General features: G+C 35.3%; 1 pseudogene; it reads left to right on the top strand.

The window, feature by feature from the left end:
* The window catches only part of LOC114027696, a 132,924-nt pseudogene extending 106,758 nt beyond the window's left edge, over nucleotides 1-26,166 (top strand).
* Nucleotides 26,167-26,386: the final 220 nt, after the last annotated feature.

Genomic DNA, 26,386 nt, shown 5'->3' with positions numbered 1-26,386 from the left:
TCTATCTATCTATCTATCTATCTATCTATCTATCTATCTATCTATCTTTCTTTCTTTCTTTCTTTCTTCCTTCTTTCTTCTTTCTTTCCTTCTTTCCTTCCTTCCTTCCTTCCTTCCTTCCTTCCTTCCTTCCTTCCTTCCTTCCTTCCTTTCTTCCTTCCTTCTTTCTTTCCTTCCTTCCTTTTTTTTTTTGCTATTCTATGAGGTTTTTTGTCATGAAATTATTAGGTCTTATATTTAAGACTGAAAAACTCATTTTGTATAGATCATTTAAATAAAATACAAAGTCTATATCTTTTAGTAATCTTTTGATTGAATTCAACTTTGATATTATTCCCACTTTACATAAGTTGTCAACAAAAACAAGAATAACAATAACATTGGTGTTTATAAGGAAAACTGCTCTATTCAAAACATGAATAATAGTCATCAAATGTGGCATTTTTCTGGAGACAGTTTAAACCCCTTATAGCCCTGCCTAGCTTTAAATTCTTTATGATCTCTCCTAAATAGAATTAAGTATGTCTTTCAAATGAAGTTCCAAATTGGAATTGTACCAAAACATTTTAATCACTTTGTATGTTTATTATATCTATATATGTATACATATATGTGTATGTATGACTATGCATATATTTTGTTCAGCAGTTTTTCAGTTGTGTCTGACTTTTCATGATCTTATTTGGGGTTTCCTTGGCAAAACTAATTGAGTGGTTTGCCATTTCCTTCTCTAGCTCATTTTAGAGATGAGGAAACTGAGGTAACTGGGGTTAAATGACTTGCCCAGGGTCACACAGCTAATAAGTGTCTGAGGCCAGATTTGATCTCAGGAAGATGAGTATTCCTGACTCCAGACCTATCATTCTATCCACTACACCACTTAGCTGCTCTGCTACATACCTACACATATACATACATACACACATATATATGTATTCATATATATACACACATACACACATACACACATACATGACATCAGTCAACAATACTAGAAACATATTAAATAGTACCTTCATCTTATGGGATCTTTCTCTAATGATATCAAAATATCATTTGGATGTGATAGATGTAAAATTCTTCATGTATTTTAAAGAACAATAAAAAGTAAAAACTTGGCTTGAATATAGAAGTCAAATTAAACCAATGGATGAAAGTATATAATTAATAAATATAAATTATAATTACATGTACCTTGATCTTCTCTAGGCTGAATACAAAGCTGTCAAGGAGACAGCTATACCTGACAAAGTTAAGAGGCTTACTAACAACCTAAAATAAAAATTAAATGAGAAGAATGCATTCAAAGTAATTGGAACCTACTTAATACAAGTCTTAACATAGATTTTCAGGAAGTATAAAATGAACATTGCATATTTGGAAAGTATCCTAAACAAACTCATACAATCTTAATGAAACATAGAGCTCATCACATTAAAAAAGCTATGGAAAGGTGAATACTTCTTCACCAGAAAAGATTACTAGATATCCTCAGAGTATGTGATGAAAGTAAAAAATTTAGAAAAAAATACCTTTGGAATGAACAGACTTCACTGCACTGAACAATGGAAAAAGGATCTTTACAAGTACATGCCATGGGATTGGTTGAATGTAACTGAAAGCAAGAGTTTAACCTCCCAATGGAACCTATAAAAAAGCTATGATCCAAGTATAGAGTCAAAAGGCCCTCCACATGCAGGAGAAAATATTAAAATCATTTGGACAAAGGATGAGGTGGATATTACCTGTTGGCTACTAGAAGTATATTGAAGATGCTTCCGGTGGGTTTATAGATATGCTTACATCTGAATACTTTTATTCAACCAATGAAAACAGTAGTTCAAAGTGCTATTAAGTATAAAATAATCACAGCAAGATAGTGACTTGTACCAGGACTATTTGTATCTGAACTCCATCATAAAAGATGAGAATGAGAAAAATGTGGATGGGACAATAAGTATTTATTAAGCAACTAATATGTCCCATACCAGGGGTAGGGAACCTAGGGCCTCGAAGCCACATGTGACCACATGTGGTCCTCAAGTGCAGCCCTTTGATTGAATCTAAACTTCACAAAACTGTGCACACTCCTTGATCCAGCAATATCACTACTAGATCTATATCCTAAAGACATCCAAAAAGGGGGAAAGGACCTATTTGTACAAAAATGTATATAGCAGCTCTTTTTGTGGTGGCTAAGAATTGGAAATCAAAGGGATTCACATCAATTGGAGAATGCCTAAACAAACTGTGGTATATATTATTGTGTTATGAAAAATAGCAAGCAGGATGATTTAAAAAAAAACCTGGAAAGACTTACATGAACTGATGCATAGTGAAGTGAACAGAACCAGGAGAATGTTGTACATAGTAACAGAAATATTTTTTGATGAAGAACTGTGAATAACTTAGCTATTTTTGGCAATACAATGATTCAAGACAATCCCAAAGGACTAATGATGAAACGTTAGAAAATAAACTGATATTAACTGAATACAGACTGAAACATACTATTTTCTACTTTCTTTCATTTTTTTCTTTCATTTGAGTCTTCTTGTACAAAATGGTTAATATGGAGATGTTTTACATAATTGCACATGTATAACCTATATCTGATTGCTTCTTTCTATGGGAAGGGTGAGGGAATGGAAGGATAGAATTTGGAACTCAAAACTTTAAATAAAAATGTTGAAAAATAAAAAAACACATCAAAAATCCTTTTTGCTTTTAAAAAAAGTATTATTGATATTTTCTGATTTTATATCATATTCCCTTCCTGATATATTCCTCTTCCCTAATTAATCCCAGTTGATTACTGTACTGCTTGTCACACAGTTACATACTTATTAAATACTTTTAAAATTCATATTCATTCTCCCTCATAATTACTTTTGGAAATGTGTGAAAAATATAATTTTTTCACAGATTGGAGAGAGAGAGAGAGAGATAGAGCTTCATAGTTGCCCCCTCAAGTACTCAAATGAATGTTTAATCTCATTGATGTGGACCTTGACTCCAAAAATGCCAATTACAATCCCTCTATACTTGTCTATTTCACATTTCAATGTGGTCTCATAAGTTCTCCACAAGTATCCATTAAACCCTTGGGAGTGCCTTTCTTGCTTTATTCTGATCTCATGAGGGTATCAATTGAGCAATCTGTATGACCATTTATCATTCATTACTTTTAAAACATGGTCAGTCCTTTTTCTCTTCCTAGTACACATTTATTTGATGACATCTTTTATTCCTGTTCTTTTTTTGTTGATGAAAGATTTTATAAAGCCAAAATTTCCCTTTATGCTTGCTTTGTCTATATCTCAAAAGTTTTGCAAAGTTGTCTCATTGTCATCACTTTCTTCGATTAAATTATCTATTGTTTCTAAGATTTGTTCCTTGATTATTCAATTCTTTATGATTAAATAGCAGTACAAATTTTTAAAATAAAGCACAAGAAAAGAGATTACACCAATATATCACAAAGATCATGCACTATGATGAAGTGAAATTTATACCAGGACTGTACGACTGGTTAAATATCAGGAAAACTATCAGCATAATCGACCATATCAATAACAAAATCAATGAAAATCATAGGATTATATCAATAGACACCGAAAAAGTGAAAAATACAACACCCATTCCTATTAAAAACACTAGAAAACATAGGAATCAATAAAGCCTTTCTTAAAATGATAAGTAATATCTATCTAAAACCAAGAGCACTTATCTCTGATGGGGATAAACTTGAAGACTTTCCAGTAAGAGCAGGGGGGAGGCAAGGATACTCATTATCACCACTAATAGTCAATATTGTACTCACTAAAAATGCTACCCATAGCAATACGACAAGAAAAAGAAATTGAAGTAAAAATAGGCAATGAAGAAATAAAACTATCACTTTTTGCAGATGATACAATGGTATACTTAGGGAACCCTAGAGAGTTAACTGAAAAAACTAGTTGAAATAATGAATAACTTTAGCAAAGAGAAATTGCATTTAAACTAACTGCAGAGACAAAGCCAAGATGGCAGAGTACAGGCTGGGACACAACTTTCCTATCTAAAGAACTTTAAAATAATACCTCAAATCAAATTTTGCAGTGGCAGACCCAACAAAAGGCCAAAGATACTAAAGAAAATGTAAAAGGTACACAGGAGAGGTCTTTTAGACTACAATTGTAACACTAACACCACAGTGGGTACAGGACTTAAGTGTGGCAGGAGCACCAGTGGTGGGCCTAGGGGCGACTACAACAGCAGCGGCAGCAGCAGCAATTTTGGGAGCTCTAAACCCAGAGACAGTAAGAGGGTCAGACAACTGGTCAGAAGAAGATTACAGGGGAAACTTTGCTAACACTGGGTGCAGCTGGTTCTGACTGGCAACTCTATTGCCCATAAACAGTTCTGGGTTACAATTCCAGGACAGATAGGAGAGGTTGCGATCAGTCATGAGGGAGCAAGGGCCAAGAGGAGCACTAGTACTTGTGGCTGCAGGGGAAAAAGTCTTTCTTGGGTAAAGACCAGAGCATAGACAAGGAGAGCACTGACCATACCTCTCCCAGGGTAACACAACCTTGGAAGCACTGAAAACTTGCAGATTCCCAGAACTAGTTTTGAAAACAGCAGCACAAAAAATCCTGAAGCTTATCACAGTGCCTCCCCACCCCCAGGTGAGCAGAGGTCACCTTTAACATAAAGTTCAAAGTCATAAAATAGGCTGGAAAATAAGAACAACAACAACAAAAAAAGAACTTGACCATAAAAAGCTGCTGTGGTGGCTAGGAAGACCAAGGCATAAACTTAAAAGAAGACAAGAATGTGAAACAGCTATAAGCAAAGCCTCAAAGATAAATGTTAATTAGACTGAAGGCCAGCAAGAATTCCTAGAAGAGTTATAGAAAGAGAAAAGAAGTAGAGGAAATATTAAGAAATGAAATGAAAGTGATGTAAGAGAATTATGTAGAAGAGAATTAACAGTTTGGTAAAAGAGGCACAAAAATACTGAAGAAAATATCATCTTAAAAACAGAATTCGCCTAATGATAAAGAGGCACAAAAATTCTGTAAATAAAACAACTCCTTTAAAAGCAAAATTAGCCAAATGGAAAAAGAGTTGCAAAAGCTCACTGAAGAAAAATAATTTTTTCAAAATTAGAATTGAGCAATAAAGCAAAGCCAAAAGAATGAAAAAATAGAAGAAAATGTGAAATATCTCATTGGAAAAAACAACTGACCTATAAATAGATTGAGGAGAGATAATTTAAGAATTATTAGACTACCTGAAATCCAGACCAAAAAAAAAAAAACTGTGGACATCATATTTCAAGAAATTATCAAGGAAAACTGCCCCAATATCTCAGCTCCAGAGAGTAAAACAGAAATTGGAAGAATCCACTGATCACCTCCTGAAAGAGATAAAAACTCCCAGGAAAATTATAGCCAACTTTCAGAGCTCCCAACTGAAGGAGAAAATATTGCAAATGATCAGAAAGAAACAATTCAAATATCATGGAGCCACAGTCAGGATCACAGAAGATTTAGCAGTTTCCACATTAAAGAAGTGGAGGGCTTGGAATATGATGTTCTAGAGGGCAAAGGAACTGGGATTACAACCAAGAATAACCTATCTAGCACAACTGACTATAGTATTTCAGGGGGGAAAATGGATATTTAATAAAAAAGAGGACTTCCAAACATTTTTTATGAAAAGACCAGAGTTGAATAGAAAATTGGACATTCAAATAGAAGACTCAAGAGAAGCATAAAAAGGTAAATGTGAAAGAATAATTATTAGAACTGGATAGGTAGGTGATCCAGTGGATACAGTGACAGGCCTGGAGGTGGGAAAACTCATCTTCCTGAATTCAAACCTGGCCTCAGACACTTACTAGTTGTGTGACTCTGGGCAAATCACTTAACTCTGTTTGCCTCAGTTTCCTCATCTGTAAAATGAGCTGGAAAAGGAAATGGCGAATCACTCCAGTATCATTGCCAAGAAAACCCAAATGCCATCAGGAAAAGTTGGACATGACTGAAAAAATAACTGAACAAAAATCATAAGGGACTCAATGAAGTTAAACCGTTTATATTCCTATATGGGAAAATGACACAGGTAGCTTCTAAGACCTTTGTTATTATTAGGGCCATTAGAAGGAGTCTGCATAGACAGAGGACACAGGTGTGAGTTGATTATATTTGGATGACCTCCAAAAAAAAAAAAAAGAACGTAGGGGAGAGAAAGAGAGATTCCTTGGGAGAAGGGAGAGGTAGAATAGGGCAAATTTTGTCACGTATAGGAGGTACACAAGGAAGAACTTTTATAGTGGAGTGGAAAATAGGGAGGGGTGACAGATAACGCTTGAACTTTACTATTGTGTGTGTGTGTGGGGGTGTGGGTGTGAATCTTAAGGGGGAGGGCAGATTGGGAAAGGTAATGTTCAGAAACATGACAGACTTTTAAAGAGAAGCAGGGGAGAGAGAGAGAGAGAGAGAGAGAGAGAGAGAGAGAGAGAGAGAGAGAGAGAGAGAGAGAGAGAGAGAGAGAGAGAGAGAGAGAGAAGGATAAACAGAAGAAAATGGGATGGAGGGAAATTCACAATTCATAATTACAAATGTGAATGTGAATGGGATATGTTAGCCCATAGAATAGAAGGAGATAGCAGAATACACTGGAAAACAGAATCTGACAATATGTTGTGTATAAGAGACACACTTGGTACAGAAAGACACACAATAAGTTGAAGTGAAGGGCTGGAGTAGAGTTTACTATGCTTCAGTTGAAGTGAAGAGGACAGGGTGGTAATCAAGCTATCAGACAAAGTAAAAGCAAAATTAAACCTAACTGAAAGAGATAATCAGAGAAACTACATTTTGCTAAAAGGTACCATAGACAATAAAGCAATATGATAAAATTTCATACCTAGTTTTTGATAAAGCCTTCATTTCTCAAATATATAGGAAATAAGTCAAATTTATAAAAATAAGAGCCATTCCCCAATTGATAAATGGTCAAAGGATATGAACAGGCAGTTTCAGAAAGAAAAAAAACAAAACTATCTATAGTCATATGAAAAAATGTTCTAAATCACTATTGATTAGAGAAAGACAGATTGAAATAATTCAGAAGGACCACCTAACACTTACCAGAAATGACAAATGCTGGAAGGGATGAGAGCAAATAGGTACACTAATGAACTATTGGTGAAGTGACCTGGACCAACCACTCCCATGAACAATTTGAAACTATGTCCAAAGGGCTATAAAACTGTGCATACCCTTTGACACAGCAATACCCCTATAAGGTCTGCACCCCAAAAAGATCAAAGAAAAGGAAAAGAACCTATATATACAAAAATACTTATAGTGGCTCTTTTTTGTGGGGGCAAAGAATTAGTAATTGAGGGGATGTTCATCAATTGTGGAATGGCTGCATAAGTCGTATCATATGATTGTGAAGGAGTACTATTGTGTTATAAGAAATGACAAGGGGAGTAGTTTCAGGAAGAAAAACATAGCAAGACCTATATGAATCAAAGCAAAGTGAAGTGGGAAGAACTAGGAGATCATTGTGAACAGTAATGACAATGTTGTGATGATGATTAACTATGAGAAACTTAACTACTCTGATCAATGCAATGATCCAAGGAAATTCCAAAGAACTCATGAAGAAAAAATGTTATCCACCTCCAGAGAGAAAGCTGATGAACTCTGAGTGTAAATTGAAGTAGAATTTTCTCAATTCATTCATCTTTTTTTTTTGCTTTTTTGCAATATGGCTTATTTGGAAATATTTTTGCACAATTTATAATGTACAAGTGATATTATATTGTTTGCCTTCTCAGTGGATGGAGAGGGAGTGAGGGAGGGAGAGAATCTGGAACTCAAAATTTAAAATAAATTTTTAAAAAAAATCTAAAAAATAAAATAACTGCAGACAATATAAAATACTTGGTAGTCTGTCTGCCAAGACAAACCTAGGAATGTTATGAATAAACTTATAAAATGCATTTCACACAAATGAAGACAAACCTAAACAATTAGAGAAATATTAATTACTCATGGATAGGCCAAACCCATATAATAAAAATCACAATTCTAGCTAAGTTAATTTGCTTATTCTGTGTCATAGTAATCAAACTACCAAAGAATTATTTTATAGGTCTAGAAAAAAATAACAAAATTCATCTGGAGGAAGAAAAGGTCAACAATGTCAAGAAAATAAATGAAAAAAATGTGAATGGAGGTGGCCTAGCAGGACCAGATTTCAAACTATATTACAAAATGGTAATCATTAAACAATCTGGTATGGGCTAAGAAATAGAGTAGTACATCAGTGGAATAAATTAGATACACAATACATGGTAGTAATTGATCATAGTAATCTAGTGTTTGATAAACCTAGAGATCCAAGCTTTTGTGGTAAGAATTCAACATCTTGACAAAAAAAAAATTCTGGGAAAACTAGAGAACAGTTTGGCAGAAAGTAGGCATAGACCAACATTTTCCACTATATATTAATATAAAGTCAAAATGGACAAATGATATAGACATAAAAGGTGATATCATAAGGAAATTAGGAGCGCATGGAAAAATGTACTTGTCAGATCTAGGGATAAGGGAAGAATTTATGACCAAAGAAGAAGTAGAAAGGATCATGGGAAGTAAAATAGAAAGTTTTGAATAGATGAAATTAAAAAGTTTAATTTAAATTTAATTTAAAATTAAATAAAAATTAATTTAATTTAAAAAGTGAAAAGTTTAAAAAGATGAAATTAGAGAGCACAAACAAAACTAATGTAGCCAAAATTAGAAGAAAAACAGGAAACTGGGAAAACTTTTTTACAACAATTTTCTTTGATAAAGGTTTCATTTCTCAAATATATAGGGAACTGAGCCAAATTTATAAAAATAAGAGCCATTCCCCAGTTGATAAATGGTCAAAAACATGGACAGTTTTCAGAAGAAGAAATCATAGCTATCACTATTCACATAAAAAAATGCTCTAAATCAATACTGTCTAGAGAAAAACTCTGAAATATCATTTTATACCTATCAGATTGGCTAACATGAGAGAAAAGGAAAATGACCAATGTTGGAGAAGATGTGGAAAAATTGGGATACTAATGCACTGTTGGTAGAGTTGCGAACTAGTCCAACCATTCTGGAGAACAATTTGGAACAATGCCCAAAGAGCTATAAAGCTGTGCATATCTTTTGACCCAGCAATACCACAATAGCTCTGAACCTCAAAGAGATCAAAGAAAAGAAAAAAAGGTATTATTTGTACAAAAATATTTATCTCAGCTCTTTTTGTGGTGGCGAAGAGTTGGAAATTGAGAGGATGCCATCCATCAGTTGGAGAATGGCTGAACAAGTTGGGGTGTCTGATTGTGATGGAATGCTATTGCGCTATAAGAAATAATGACCAGCTTGCTTTCAGAAAAAATCTGGGAAGACTTACATGAAACGATGTGAGCGAAATGAGCAGAACCAGGAGAACATCATAGACAGTAACAACAATATTGTAAGGATAATCAGCTGTGAAAGACTTAACTACTCTGATTAAGACAATGACCCAAGACAATTCCAAAGAACCCATAATGAAAAATAGTATAACCCCTCCAGAGAGAGAACTAATGAGCTCTGAATGCAGATCGAACTTTTTATTTTTGTTTCATTTTTGTCTGTTTTCTCTTTCAAAATGGCTAATATGGAAATATGTTTTGCATGATTTTACATGTATAATACACATCAAATTGCTTGCCTTTTCAAGGAGGGAGGAGGGGCAGAGGGAGGGAGAGAATTTGGAATTCAAAATTAAAAAATATTAATTTGTTTTAGCTGCAATTGAGAAATATTTAATTAAACAAATAAAATTATTTTAAAAATAAAGTTAAGCTGAAAGCTGCACTTAGATGTTTGTGACACCCTGTGTAGAGATGTTATTCCTTTAGTTGCAAATATGTCAAATAATGATATTATTTTATTGTCTATGACTTCTTTAAGCATACTATACTTAATCTGTCTTCTAGTTTTACTGTTGCCTTGTATAATATAATGATTGTTACCCTGTTTTTTTGAGTTCACCTAAAGCATAAGAAATTTTGCCATAGTCACTCATTTTAACTTGGCTTTTTTTTTCCATTTCTCATAAACAACATATTGTTTGATTCTGCTTTCTAATCCATTTTGCTATCTTCTTCTCTTTTAAGGGTGAATTAATTCCACTTCTGGTTATGATTATTAATTGTGTATTTCTCTCCATCTTGTGTTCTTATACTTTCTCTTCTTTTTGCCTCCATTCCTTCTTTTCGAAGAAGTTTACTTATGAATAACTTAACTCTTGTTAAAGTTATGTAAGTGTGCTTAAATTAACACTTAGAAGATCTATAAGTTTAGCAGCTTGGTTCTGCCCCCTCGCCCCCCCCCCCCGTTTTTTCTTACCCAGCTCTTGACCATAGGCTTTTATCCTTTCTTTCCTTTTAACCTCCCCTTCCAATTGCACCATTTGATGTTGGAGTTCATTTAGCTTATGGTATCACTTACTGATGCTACCTCCTCACTTAAGCCATTCTCTTGCTTTTCCCTCTCTCCACCTATTTTCCTCTTGAGTTTAATATATTTCCACATCAAACTCATTCTCTATATGAGTCTAAGAGCACCTGAAAGCATGTGTTCAATCTTCCTTTGTTCAGTTCATATGAAAGTGAATTTCATTCTTCCCAAACTTTCCTCTGCATCTGTATGGATTTGATTCCCTTCATCATTATATGAGAGTGTGTTTCCTGTCCTCCCTTTTCCTTTTTCCTATACACCCCTTTACTTGCCTTTTCTTTCTTCTCTTAGTACCATCATAACAGAGCCACAACACCTCCATGCCACCTCTTTGCCTATATAACTACCTACGATCTTTGCAGACATAAGGGTTTGAAAGGAAGCCTTGTTTCTTCTTCCTTGTTAGGATGTAATCGCTTTATTATTCTATAGCTCCCTTTCAAGAGTTCAAATGTGTTTATTTTCCTTGTTATCTTTTGACTTTTGTGCTTGCAATTCAAAACTTTTATTAAGCTCTGGTCCTTTCATTAAGGAATATTTGAATGTCTTCTATTCCAGAAATTCTGAAAGTGTGGTCAATGGACCTTTGGGGATCCCAAGACCCTCTCAGGGGGTCCAGAAGGTCAAAGTTATTTTCATAATAATATTAAGACATTACTTGCTTATGAAAATATTCCCTTTTCTGACTACATGTCTACATGAGGCCAGATTTTCTTCAGATACCACAACTAAAGCAACATATCACAAAAGACTAAATGCAGAAGCATACACAGAAATATATTTGTCTTCTATTAACCCAATTTGCCAAAATATAAAAACAACAAAATATAAAAACAATGACTCTCTTCTCATTCTTTTTTTGTTTTGGAAAATAAGTTTTTTACAGTAAAATATGTTATTTACATTAACCTATAAGGTGTTTATTATTATTATGTTAAATGAATTAATAAATATTTAAATGTGTTTTAATTTATAATATTATAAATATCAACAGATATTTATCCACATAAAACTTTGAGTTTTCAATATTTGAAAACCATTGATCCATTGCATTAATGGTCCATCTCGAACTAAGTTTGGGTTTTGCTAAATAAGTCATTCTTGATTGTAAGGCATTTTCTTTTGCCTTTTGAAATATCATATTCCATGATTGCCTTTCTTTTACATGGGTAGCCACCACATTTTGTGTGATACTCTCCTTGTATCTTTGGTATTTGACTTTTCTTGCTTTCAGTGTTTTTTTCTTTGACCTGGAAGCTCTGGATTTGGGGCATAGCTTTTAGGAGAATTCATTCTGGAGTTTCAGGAAATGATTGATGGATTCTTTCTACTTTTTTACTTTTCACTTTAGTTCTAATAGATATGGGAAGTTTTAATTTATGATTTCTTAAAATATGGTATCCAGACTTTTTTTGGTCATGGTTTTCAAGAAATTAAATGATTCTTAAACTACCTTTCCTTGACCAGTTTTCCAGGTCAGTTATTTTTTATAATGAATACTTTGTATTTTGATTTTGTTCTAATATTTGTATTGTCTCATGGAGTCATTGATTTCTGTTTTATCCGTTATAATTTTGAGGTAAAATTAATTGAATAAGATTTTCTCCCCTTTGTTCTAAGCTATTCTTCTTCCAGATATTTCCTTCAAAATTCTGGTTTCACTTAACATTTTATTTTTATCTCTTCACTCATTTTTTAATGCATTCATAGTCCTTGTGGCTCAGTCATTTTATTTTTCTCTCAGAGGCTCTTATAGTTTTTGCAGAGATATTTTCTTTTTCCTGGTGTTCCTTTTGGTCACCTTTTACTCCATAATATTTCTTTATAGTATTTGATGTCCTTTTCCATTTACTAACATCTTAACTTCAGTTCCTGTTTTGGGATTTTGTGCCAGAGTCAGGCTTCATCCTCTCCCACAATCTTGGATGGGACGGTAAGACTCTGGTCTTGATATCTGTTATCTAGACTCCTGCCTCTGACTTTCACCTTCCGTGGTACATCTGTGCTCAGAGCAATGTCAAGTTTCAGATCCCTGTGGATCCCAGGTTCAGAGTATTTTAGTCTTTAGGACCCACGTTCTGGAGTACTTCATGTCATATTGCTATTGACTTCCATACCCTCCTTGTGTGTACTGGACACATTGAGATCTCCCAGCCCCATATCTGTGGTGATAACTGCCAGAGCATTGCAAATTTACATCCCATCCTATCTATCCTTCTCTAAAGTTTAATTTCCCAGCACTCCATGATGCCTTTCTCCTGGTACAAAGTGTTATGGGGTTAATGGCCCTCTGGAGCCTCTTAGGTCAACTTGCTATGGATTTCCTATCCACACAGGACATTGATATCAGAGTGTTGCTTGTTACCATTTCTAAGGCCCTGGTCAGAGTGATCAGAGCACTGTGGGTTCCTTAATCCTTTGGGGCTTTCCTTTTCATTAACTGTGGCTTTTCTTCTGCCCAGATAGAGGGATCTACAAGCTTTAGATCCCCCTGCTATGTCTCTGGGCCAAGTTCTGTCAGGCCTCCAGTTTGTTTACCTTGGCTCCTACTGGCTTCCCTGGTGCAAAAATCCTATGGGCTTCTGGTAGTCTTTTTTTTTTTTCCCAGCACTTGACTGGATTAATTCTCTAACTTTCTTTCGAATTTCTTCATCATATTTGATTTGATGCTATTTTTAGATTTTTGCTGGAGTCTATGTGGGAAAACTGAGCTCCTCTGTAACCTCTTATGGTCCCCTTTAATGAGTTGTTTCCCCATCCTTCCATTTAGCTGCAACTTACTTCTTTCTTCTGGTTTTATATATATTGAAAATGCCAAGATGAACATGACTCAGTTTCTCTAGTTGTATGCATACTCTTTAGGCACTGGGGAAAGAATTCACATTTAGATTACCCATGGCTAAGCTAATAGGCTGAAGGTAAAGGGGAGTTAAGGAAAGCAAACAGGTAAACTTCTTCTGATGGGACTTCATTGACAAAACACGAGTGCATTTGGCAAATGTCAGATGAATTTGATTAGCATGGAAAGTGCAACTACAAATCCAGCATAGATGTTTTTGGCTTGAATTTTTTGCCCACATGGATCAAATTCACCAGGTATTTGCCAGTTCTTGGCTCTACTTTCTGCATTTAGCAGAAAGATGCTTTTATAGGAAAGAGAGCTGAAACATGTCTATGCTGTATTCCACTGTAGGGGAGAGATAAATAGTCCAAAAATAAAGACTGTTTCCTGGAAGAAAAAAAAACCTTTGAAAAAAAAAATACCAGTTGTTTTAGTGTGAGGGACAAGTAAATCTGCCTGATCTCTAGATATTCAGGATACTGAACTTGCAAAGAGGGTAGGTGAATAAATCACAGAACATGAAGTTCTTTGCTGTGAAATCTATACCACCATCCACATTTAAGAGAGATACAGAATATAGTTTCTTTTGAGATCCACATTATTATCTCTTCTTTAAGCAAATAAAAGCAGGCATGGTCATAAAATGTTTCCAGAGAGAGTTATTTGTACATTATGAGAGTAGTTACTTTTTAAAAATAGGTTTATTTGAGGATAAAAAGAGAAGAGAGTTCAATAATTAGTTACTTGGAGGGGGTAGAGAGGAGAGAACCCAAGACACCTCTAATGCTTTTAAAAAAAAAATATGCTGTTTGGAGCTTAACCTTGGCTTTACTAGCTGAAAAAAATTATTTCTTTCACTTGCAGTAAAATTATAAATGTAATATTAATGTGTACAAAAAAAGGTTATGTGTATATAAGTATTATTATATTTCTCCATTCATTGTAAAGGAACTTCTGGGCCATAAAATGTTTGCATTTTACTTTCAACCAATCAATCGTGTTGATCAGGTTTTTAGGTTTTCTCTTTTTTTCTCTGTTCAAGTAGATTTGTAACATTGTACTACCTCTAACATTTTTTCCTACCATCCCTATTAGATATGAATATCTGAAGATCTGAAACATTATTTCAAGTAGTTTCATTTAGTATTTCCTCTAAGATCAGGGATGTACAGCCTTATAGTTGAGTGCTTAATACTCTGCTCATTCCTTTGATTCAAAGATCTGTTTTAAATATATTTGTGGTGTACAAAGGCCCAAGTCCCAGATGGGAAAGCTCAGCCAGCCTCTAGTTCTCTTAAAGGGAAGATGTCTTTTTATTTTCTTGCTAAAACTATCCTTCCTAGAAGACAAAGGTTTTTGGTTGGGGTTTTTAGGATTGTAGATAGAGACCAATGAGAAAGCCACAGCCTACTGTCAACCCAGTCATGGGAATGATCCCTTCATTTCCTTTGCTTAATAATTGTTTCCTATTAGGATTTCAAATCTGGCCATTGAGGATTGTTTCCCATTTTCTGACTGGTCTCCATACCTTTATGACATAGTGCTTCCAAAAATTCCTTCATAGAGGAAGAAGCTGAAGGGAAAATCATCCCAAACAATTCATCTCAGAAAAGAATGCTAACTTTAAATATGATTAGGGCTTCTTTTTTTTTTCCCCTTGAGAAAATGTCTACAATATGTAACTGCACTGGATTTGAAGACATTTATTTACTCTCATTATTATTATTGCCAACAATTATAATAAAAATAATTAAATAATTCTTGATTAAGTGAACAGCATTTATTAAGCATTTACTAAGTGGAAGGTCAAATACTGAAGCTGAAGCTTAAGTACTTTGGCCACATAATGAGAAGACAGGACTAGTTGGAAAAGACCCTGATTTTGGGAAAGATTGAAGGCAAAAGGAAAAGGAGATGACAGAGGATGAGATGGCTAGATAGTGTCATGGAAACATGAAACATGGAACATGAGCTCAGAAAGACTTTGGGAGATAGTGGAGGATCAAAGGGCCTAGTGTGTTATGGTCCATGGGGTCACAAAAAGCTGGACATACTCTGAACCACTGAACAACAGGTTCCAGGCACTGTTAATCATTGGAAATGCAAATATTAGCAGAACAAAAGATAATCCCTGCCCTCAAGGAGTTTATATTCTAATGCCTGGTAAACAACACATACAAGAAAGTTCACTGAGTGGGGTGCAGTGAGCAGGGGCGCAGAGTTTGAGAAAGTATGAAGAGTTAGGAGTGCTGTCTGTAGAGTAATGAAAACATAGTTGGTCTGCATATTTTCCTTAGAATGAGTTTTTGGAGGGTCAATGGGGAAAACTCCCCAAACAATGGGAGGAGATGGGATAAAGGATGCAAATAGAGGTTGGCATTAGTGTAGAAAAGAACCACCTCATTTTAGGAGACTGGAGCAAAAGAAGAGAAAGATGGCCATGTAAAATGATTTTGAGGCATGGGATAGGGGATTTAAGGGCGTTCACAGTGTAAAAACAAAAATAAAAACTACAACAAAAACCCCTTGATTAACATTATTAAGTTTTTTTATATGAAATGACTTAATTAGCCTTGTTTAACTTGCTCCGTAAAGTATCTAGCATAGCATTATATTGATATGCAGGTAATAACTGACATAAAATGGCGGGCTAGTGCTGTAAATGTGGATACAACTTTGGGCCTGGATTCAGGAAGACCTGAGTTCAAATCCTGTCTTAGACACTACTTATAAGAGACTCTAAGGAAATCACTTGATTCCTCACAGCTTCAGTTTCTTAATCTGTAAAATGGGGATAAGATTGTTTACATCATAGGGTTGTTAGGAAGATTAAATGAATTAGTATACATAAAGGACTTGGGAAAATTTAAAGTGCCATATAAATGCTAGCTACTCTTGTTATTATATAGCACTTTAAAGTTTGCAAAAGTTTGCATATATTATCTCATTTGCTCCTTAAAAACAACTCTGTGAAGTAAATACCACAGGCTTGGGGCCAGGAAGGCTTGTGTTTAAATCCTACTTTTAATGCATACTGGTTGTGTACAAGTCATTTATCAACTTAGTGCAAGCTGTGGAGCGATGGCTAAATTCCATTATAAAGGGAGTTTAATCATGGGGAATTCCCCATAGTGATCAAGTCACAGGTTGGGGTGTGTGTGTGTGTGTGTGTGTGTGTGTGTGTGTGTGTGTGATTTCACAGATGAGAAAACGAAGACACAGAGACTGGCCAAGACAATCAGCTAGTAAGTGCCTGAGGCTGAGTCTGAACCAAGGTCCCTACTGAAGCCAAGTCCAGAACTCTTTTCAAACTACCATGTTGAACCTCCATAAGGCACCAGAATAGAATTTAGTTGAACGAGAATGCTTCTGATGCTTACTGTACACACACACACACACACACACACACACACACACACACACACACACACGGGTTCTCCTATATTTAGAAGGATATGTTGATTGAACTCCATAGGATTACCTTGGGAAAAAACCTTCACATTAACTCCATGGCCTAGTTTATGGTAACAACAACTGGGGCATGATCCACACATGTGAATTTACAGGCCTTTAAAATATGGATAATTAATTTATTCTTTGTTATTTCCAGGTAACCATCTTTAAAGTCTCTGATGAAATGGTGCACATAGAACAACTTAGACATAGTCTCTGAACTTTAAGAATTTACTATTTAACTTGTCACTGAAAAATGACTTTTTGATCCGGATTTTTTGAAAGAACTTTCCGACTTGGTAACAGATTCAGAGAGACCTGATTGTATCAAATACCTCTGTGGCTTGGGCTGAAGACAAGGTCTTAACAAGAGAACATGTTAACCTTTGCTGCTAAATAGTATCGTTCTTGTGGCTATTTTTGACATAGGGGCTAGAAAGTCATTTCTGTAAATTTCATTTCATCAGCTTTACCCATGTACAGCTCTCAAGTTCTGCCTTCCACATCCTATCATGCTATGCTCACCCTTAATTCTCTGCCTAGAAAGCATATTTCCCCCTCTGATTCGTAGATAACATTCATAGTGAGTCACTGGGTTAAACTCAGAGCTATTTCTTAAGGGCAGGGAAGGGGAGGGTGGAAGATCAGAGCCCATTTCCCACCCCTTTTGTGGGTCAAAGGATCTTTTATTTTTACTCTCTTAGCAAAATCTACAATGCTGTAGCTTCCTGTTCGAAGAGGAGGTGAGAGGAATTTCCCAGCAGTGACAAAATATTTGGTTTAGTTACACTGTTTGTACAGCATCCTGATGAAGCAAATGATAAATAATGGGTAAAATTCTCACTTTAGTCAGAACATTTATTGCAGTCTGAGGTACTTGAAAGAGGCTTTGCTGGTGATAAGTTAACAAGTTCAAGACAATTCAAAAGAACTCTACAAGTACCCTAGAGTGACTTAAAAAAAAAAGTTACACTTAATGTACAGCTACTTCTTCTTTTTCTACTCCTTAATCCAGAACTATTGGTTATTACACTCAATGTTTAATGAACCCCTTAACTCCCAGATTGTGGCTTTTGGCCCAATCATATCCTATGACAGATGGCTTACTAAAGCCCACTATATCAGCACACTTTCTTTAAACTTCATCCCATAAGAAACTGCCTCCATATTTTTCAAGCAAAATTTGCTGTCTCCAGTGATCCTGGCAAGTCTGTATCATCTCAGACTTCCCCAGATGTTGTGTGATCTCATCTCTTATTTATTTCTTGAGTTCCTTGCTTCCCATCAAAGTCAAATGTCCTAGTCTAATATTTCCTGGCTCCTTTCTCATCCCTTTATGAAAAAACTGGGACATACATTCATTTTCCTCAAGTCCCTTGGTACCTCAACTCATTTCAGATTGCTGTTAGGCAGAGCAGATGATGCATTGCATTTTCTTTATTTAGTGAACGTCCAGTGGATGCTGACCACATCTCTGTTGTTAATTTCTTTCAGTGCCTACCAGATTGGAAGAGAGGAGAAACTGCTTTGTTTTAATTTATTTGCTCTTGTTTATTCCCTACTCAAAATAAAGTTTAAGTAAATATAGTTTTGCTCCAGTTTTCATAGGATCAAAGATTTAGAGCTTGAAGGGACCTCAGAAACCATCTGGTTCAACTTCTTCATTTTACAGATGAGGAACTGATTTCTACACAAGGTAAAGGATTTGACCAAGACCACTCAGATAATTAATACTAGAAATAGGATTCGCACCTAGGTCGTTTGACTTCAAATCCAGTACACTTTCCATTGTACCACTCTGCTTCAAACTTCTTGATCACAGCTAAAGGGTGACATTTTGACATATATTTAAACAACTTTTGTTTTCAGTTTCAAATTCTCTCTCTTTCTCCAACCACTCCACCACTCATTGAGAGGGCAAGAAATATGATATCTATTACACATACGAAGTCATGCAAAACATTAGTCATGTTGCAGGGGAAAAAAGAAAACAAATAACGTTTCAATCTGTACTCAGAGTTCATCAGTTCTCTGTCTGGAGGTGGATAGCATTTTTTTTATCATGAGTCCTTTGGAATTGTTATGGATCATTGTATTGATCAGAGTAGCTAAGTCTTTCACATTTGATTGTCATTATAAGGTTGCTGTTAATGTGGACAGTGTTCTTTTAGTTCTGCTCATTTCACTTTGTATCAGCTTATATGAGTCTTCCCAGGTTTTTCTGAAACCTCCACTTCATCATTTCTTATAACACAGTATTATTACACCAGAATCATATATCACAACTTGTTCAGCTATTCCCAAATTGATTGACATTCCCTCACTTTGTGATTCTTTGCCACAACATAAATATTTTTGTACAGATACATCTTTTTCTTTTTTCTTTGATCTCCTTGAGGTATAGAACTTAGCAGCAGTATTGCGGGTCACAGGATATGTACAATTTTATAGTCCTTTGGGCACATTTCCAAATTGTTCTCCAAAATGGTTGGACTAGCTTCACCAACAGTGCATTAATGTTTCTATTTTTTCACATCTCTTTGGTGATTTGTCATTCTGAAAGACGTTATTTTGAAAAGTCTAAAGTTGGTTCCTCAGTACTGCATTGTAATTCTCTTACTCTTTTTTGATTAACTTTATCAAGCTCATGTGTGTAGCTATTCTATATATTTTTCACTTTCCTGAAGCTTTCTGTCCACTCTCCCAGAAGATGCCTTTGTATTTTACTTCACTGAGGAAACTGAGAACATCTATTATAAGCTTCCTCCTCTCCTCCACAACATATCTCAAAGCCTCTCCACAACTTTCTCTGCTCTTTTCTTGTTTGTTCCAGTTTTCAAGAAAGATGTGGCTCTTTTTGGCAAGGCCATACCCTCCACTTCTGCTTTGATTTCCTCCTTTTCTATTTTTTAAAGGAAATTGTCTTATCAATCATTTCCTGTCATTCATTTTTTAATTTTTTTATTTTTCTTGAGCTTAGCATCTATATTGTTTTATTTTATTTTCTCCCTATCTCGTCCCTCCCCCACCCCAAGATGGCATGCATTCTGAATACCCCTTCCCCTAATCTGCCCTCCCTTCTATCTCCTTCTATTTTCCTGTAGAGCAGGACAGATTTCTATAACCCATTGCCTATATATCTTATTTCCCAGTTGCATGTGAAAATAATTTTTAACATTTGTTTTTAAAACTTTGGGCTCCAAATTTTCTCCCTTCCTCCCTCCCTACCCATCCTCATTGAGAAAACAAGCAACTTGATACAGGTTATACCCGTGTAGTCATGCAAAACACTTCCGTAGTAGTCATGTTGTGAAAAACTAACTATATTTCCCTTAATCCTATCCTGCCGCCCCCCCATTTATTCTATTCTCTCTTTTGACCCTGTCCCTCCTCAGAAGTGTTTGCTTTTGATTATCCCCCTCCCCCAATCTGCCCTTCCCTCATCCCCCCCTCTTATCCCCTTCTCCCCTATTTTCCTGTAGGGTAAACCTATCATTCATTTTCAATCTCTTTTTCTACAAGTCTTTCCACACCACTTATGAATATACTCAGGTCTTTCTTATTAAAAAACAACAACAACAACAAAAACAACCCAAATACATAAATAAACAGACCAAAAAAGAAAGAAAACATCTTGCTTGTCCCTATCATCCTCAAACCAAATTCATATTTCTCTTTTCCTTTCATTTCCAAACTTCTTCAACTTTCTGCTCTTGTTGCCTCTATTTTCTCACTCCTCACTCGCTTCTTGACTCTTTTGAGTGCCAACCTCACTACTCTACAGAAATGACTGTCTCCAGGTCTACCACCAATTTCTTATCCACTAAATCCGATGGCCATTTCTTATTCCTCATCCTTCAGGGCTTTTCTGACTGTGGCTTGGCTTCTGTGATGCTACTCTGTTTCCATGCATCTATAATTGAACCGAACACCCTTTTTGAGTCTCCTTTGCTGGTCTATTATCTCTTTCCTCTTTCCAGCCCTTGGTAATGTCAGGGGTTGTGTCCTGGGTCCTCTTGTCTCCCCTCTCTTTCAGATCTTATCAGCATCTATGGTTTTAAATGTCATATGTATAATATGAATTCTAGATCTATACACCAAACCACAAACTCTCTCCTGAGCTCTAGTCCAATATTATCAATTGACTGTTAACCATCTCTGCCTGAATATAGCAAAAGAATTATAAACTTGAAATTCAATGAAATAACATTGACATTTATTAAATGCTTTCTCTATTCAAAGCATCGTGATAGGTGTTGATATACAAAGACAAAGTGAAAAATAGCTCCCATCCTCGAAAAGCCTGCATTTCACTGGAGGATACAACATGTATAGGGATAAGTAAATAGAAGACAATTTGAGGAAGGACAGGCATTGGTAATTGAAGGAGACTAGATAAAGTTTTGCACAGGACATGACACCCAGGTTGAGTCTCGAGGGAACCTCAGGATTCTAAGAGCTAAAGGTAAGGAGGAAGTATTCCAGGCATGGAGGAGACCTGTGAAAAGGGCCAGTGGAGGAAAACAGAGTGTGGAGTTTGGAAGCAACAAATAGGATAGTTTAACTGGAACAAAGATCATGCAGAGTTTAGGGCTGGGTTGTTGTTGTTGTTGTTGTTGTTGTTGTTGTTGTTGTTTTGGATGAGAGAGACCTGAACATATTTATAAGTCAGGGGAGGAACTAATAGGTAAAGAAAAATAGGATGAGAGTGGGAATTAATTGAGGGGTCAATTTTCTGGTTGTGGAGGAGCCTGAAGGGTATAGGACCAAGGGCCAAAGTAGAGGAGTTAGAACTTCTAGTTAAGATAACAACATGAAAGGCCCTAGCAGAACCCAACTTTCCTGATGAACACACTAGCAAAAATTTAAAAGATCACCTGATGAAAACTTGTTTAAGAAGATAGAAAGAAAATCCAGTAAAGTAGTTCCATATAGTCCAAGACTGCACCACAAGATTTCAGAACCCTGAATTAGTAAATTCAAATGCTAATTTATTTCAGTTCCATTCCTAGTCTCTTACCTGAGCTCTAGTCCTGCATTAACAAGTGCCTATTAATTTCCCCTATACATCGCAGATTAGGGGCTTCCAGGCTTAGGAGCACTGTGAAGAGGCAAATACTTACGACTGTATCAGAGGGTAGCAGGGGAGGAAGGGAAGAGTGAGCCCAGAGGGAGTGTTACACCTTCCAATGGCCAGGCGAGCTTGTGAACCTCAAAAAAAGTCAGAAAATCTGGAGCTCCCATCCACATCAATAACAGGATTTCCAACCAGCAATCACTGATGGCAGTATCTGCTTTGGGAGCTGAAAGACACACACAGGACTATCTGACACATTGAAAAAAGGCAGTTTCAGGATTGTACAAAGGCACTGATTTTTGGAGCCCAGCAGAGAGCTACACCTAAGAGGAAATTCATGATGATTCCAAGAAGAGAAAAAAGACTTCCTGTAATTAAGAGCTGAGTTTACACTTTGTCCACATGAGCTGTCTGTGTTCGAGCCCACTTTCCCCAGAGACCCTGGGAGTGTGCGTTCAGTTCAGGGAGATGTTTCTATAGCTACTGTTTTTGCTATGCCTTCTTAGTAAATTCTCTCTTAACAAAGGTAATTAAGAATGGCTTATAATCAATGGGAAGCACACTGGGGCATGTTGGTGACAGTATTAGACTCCCAATCCCTCAGGGTTACACCGTAGAATTCTTAAGGTAGCAATTAGCCACCTGCTGGGCATCCTGCCTAACATTTAAGTGGAAGTTGGGAAAGTGGTCCCATAGTGACTGCTACAACAAAGAAAAACAAGTGAAAACACTAGATATAGTGGTCACAATTGACAACGTATATAGTGTCCTGCCCTAATATTTCCCATCTTTCTATTATAAGGAGCTATTTTTTTGTTTTCTGTTTTTAAAATCCATCATTATTTTTTAAAATCATCTTGAGTTTGGCTTCTTTTCAGTGATTTTTTACTTATATTGTTATAGTAATTGGATGTATACTTCTTATGGTTCTATTTATTTTACTCTGCATCAGTATATAGAAATCTCATGTTTCTCTGAATTCCTCATAGTTGTATTTGTTACTAAATAATAATATTCCATTACACTTAATCATTCCCCCCTCCAGTCATTCCACAATCAACAGGCGGCAACTTTGTTTCTGGTTTCTTTCTGCCACAAAAACTGCTGCTATGAATATTTGGGCATCTATTGGACCTTAGTTTCTGTCTTTGACTTCTATGGTTTATATGCCCAGGAGCGGGATTAGTAGGACAAAGGGTATGTATAGTAAAGTCCCTTTTCTCACATAATCCCAAAGGGATATCCAAAAAGTTTGGATCATTTCAGAACACCACTCAAAATGGATCAATACAAAATGGAGCAATACAATCAATTCTCACAGTCTTTTCAAAATTGACTACTCTCATTTTTGGTGATTTTTGCCAATTTGCTGAGGGAAACCTCAGAGTTTTAAAAATTTGCACTTCTCTTACTATTAGTGATGGGGACCAGATTTTCAAGGGCCCAGTAATAGTTTGTGGTTCTTTTCTTTTTAAAATAGTTCATACCTCTTGGCCACTTACCTATTGCAGAGTAGATTTTGGTATTACATATTTTCATTACTTTCCAATATTTCTTGATTCTCATACTTTCATTGGTGATAATACAAATGCTTTCCCAATCTACAGTTTCCCTTTTTTTTACCTTCATTGATTTTATTTATGTTGAATTATTTTGATTTTATATAATCAAAATTATCTATTTTGTCTTTTATGTCTTCATATCCTTTATTTAGTTTTTTCTTCTAGTCATAGCTGTAAAAGGTGCCTTTTCTCAATTTATTTTTGTCAGGTTCATATATTTCATTTTTTAAAAACTATCAAGCATTTATTCTTTTCTCCCTCACACTTAAAAAAAAAAGAACAACCCAAAAAACAAGCCTTACAACAAACATGTATAATCAAGTTACACAAATTTCTACATTGGCCTGCCCCAAAATGTGTCTCATTCTATATATTTAGTCCATCACTTCTTCACTTATTTTTTTTCCTAATTCATTTTGATATGTGACATTTAATGTACTACAAATATAAAATTGTTCTTTTATTTTGATAAAAGTGCATCTTTTGTTTTTGTATCACCTGTTTCCAATTACATACTTTCCCTATCCACAGAGCCATTTCCTTTAATGAAAAAAATTTAAAAAGAGAATAAAATCATCAGTTCATTAAAATTAACCAACAAAGCAACTTAGTTTACAAACAAACATTATGTACCCAAAGTTTTGACTCTCTGCAAAGAAGTGACGGAGGTGTATTTTTTCATCTTTTCATTAAGACTAAGCTTATATTGGCCATTTATTATAATTATATTTATATTATATTTACACAGTGTTCAGGGTTTGTTGTTATTTCCAATTAAATTGTGGATATTATTTTCTTGGCTCTATTTACTTAGTTTTTCATGTCCATGTGCTTTTCATGGACCTTTGTGTTTTTTCATTTTCATTGTTTCTTATAGTTTAGTACTCTTACATTATATCTATGTACCTCAATTTTTTTTAAAAACAATTCTGGCATTCAGTGGCCATGTACTTTGTTTCCAGTTCTTTGACACTAAAGACAAAAATCAATGCTATAAACATTTTAGCATGTATTTTCTAACTTTGATACACTTTGCCAATGATCTATGGCTTATCTGTTGGGTATTTGGATCAAAGGATATGTCTATATATTTTAAATGTATTTCATGTATATAGCAAATTATTGCATCTTGTTTTTTTTTAATCCATACCTTCAGTTTCTTTCTTTTTATTGGGAAATTTAATTCACTGACATTTAGGGTTAAATTTTTTAAAACATGCTCTCTTCTATTGAATAATACATATCCACAGAAATACATGCATATATGTATATATGCATGTAATTTCTTCCTTTCACAAATCAACATCAAATCTCTGTAATTTTCTTTGTTCACACTCAACTGATCATGTTCTTCTTTCTTCAACACCCCCTTCTTGCTATATCTCCCAACTCTTGGAATTTGTTGGAATTATTATTCTCTCTCTTTTGGTTTATCTTACTATTCCCTTTTCTAGGTAAAATGAATGTGGTGATGGTGCAGTGAGCTGAGACCACTGCAGTGCCAAGTTTTCACCATGAGCATCGTGGCTTCTTGACATCATTGAAAAGGACTAGGCTGCAGAACTTTGAGCTTACCTGAAAGGAGCTGAAATATCAGAAGAGAACTCTGAAGGTAAACTCCATGTAGATTTAACTCAGAACATTGAAGCATGTGATGTTTGTTTAAAAGAGGATGATAAAGACATTGAAAGTGTGATGAATAGTATTGCATCCCTCTTCTTGATCATAGAGCCTGATAAGAAAGAAGCTTAGATTGAAAGCCTGTATGAAAAGCTGGTTAAATTTTGGGAAGGTTAACATCTATCCCTGGGGCTTCAATTGTTGAGCAATCATTTCCAAGGAATGGATAAGAATACTCATGTAAGACACACAGTCTATTGCAGTTTTATTAAAGTAGCAGCATCTTGTGGTACCATCAATTATATTCCAACTGAACTGGATCAAGTTCAGAAAGTGATTTCTGACTGGAACCTCAACAATGGAAAAAAAAACCCATACTCCTTTGAGGCTACTTTATGAAGCATTTGTGGACTGCAAGAAGAGTAACACTTTTCCAAAGTCACAATAGAATTGTTAGGATGTTACCCAGAATTCATTGCTTCTCAGGCTCAGGTTGATGCCCACAGGTACATTGCAAGACCATTGAAAGATCCAAACTCATTCCTTTTGACCACCTTCTTACCTTAAAACAAGTCAAGTATTTGGAAGAGGAGATTATCCATGATCATTTAACCATTTTTGTGAGTGCTGAATTGGCATCATATGTTAAGTTTTACCAGAATAATAAAGATATCACTGATTCTCTTGGCTTGCTGAATGAATAGAATATGGCAAAAATGAGACTACTTACTTTTATGGGAATGATAGTAGAGAATAAAGAAATCTTTTGACACAATGCAGCAAGAAGTTCAGATTGCAGCTGATGGTGTGGAAGCATTTGTTATTGATGCTGTAAGAACTAAGATGGTCTACTGCAAAGTTAACGAAACACAGAAAAAAGTACTTGTCAGTCATAGTGCACACTGGACATTTGAAAGATAGCAGTGGAAACAACTGTAGGACACACTGAATGCTTGAAAGCAAAACTTGAACCGAATGAAAAACAGCCTTCTCAGTCTTTCTGATACTTTGAATTTTTATGATATTGTTCGCTTTGGAGAAAATTCTAAATCATAATAAATTATTATATAACAAACAAAAAATGAATGCGGTACCTAGTCTTCCTTGTTCATACACATACCTCATCAATTTTTCTATTTCAGTGGCATTAATTTTTAATGCTCCTTTTACAAGAAATGTTTTCATTTCATCCCCCTTACTACTTCCCCCATCTTTTTTTGTTCCATAGATCCTTTAGCCCTCTGATACTCTCTTTGCCATATCAATGTCTTTCAGA

This window comes from Vombatus ursinus, unplaced genomic scaffold, assembly GCF_900497805.2.
Source record: "Vombatus ursinus unplaced genomic scaffold, bare-nosed wombat genome assembly UNPS02014863.1, whole genome shotgun sequence".
Classification (NCBI taxonomy): domain Eukaryota; kingdom Metazoa; phylum Chordata; class Mammalia; order Diprotodontia; family Vombatidae; genus Vombatus; species Vombatus ursinus.
Note: the sequence above shows the minus strand (reverse complement) of the source record. Positions and strands in the feature narration are given on the sequence as shown.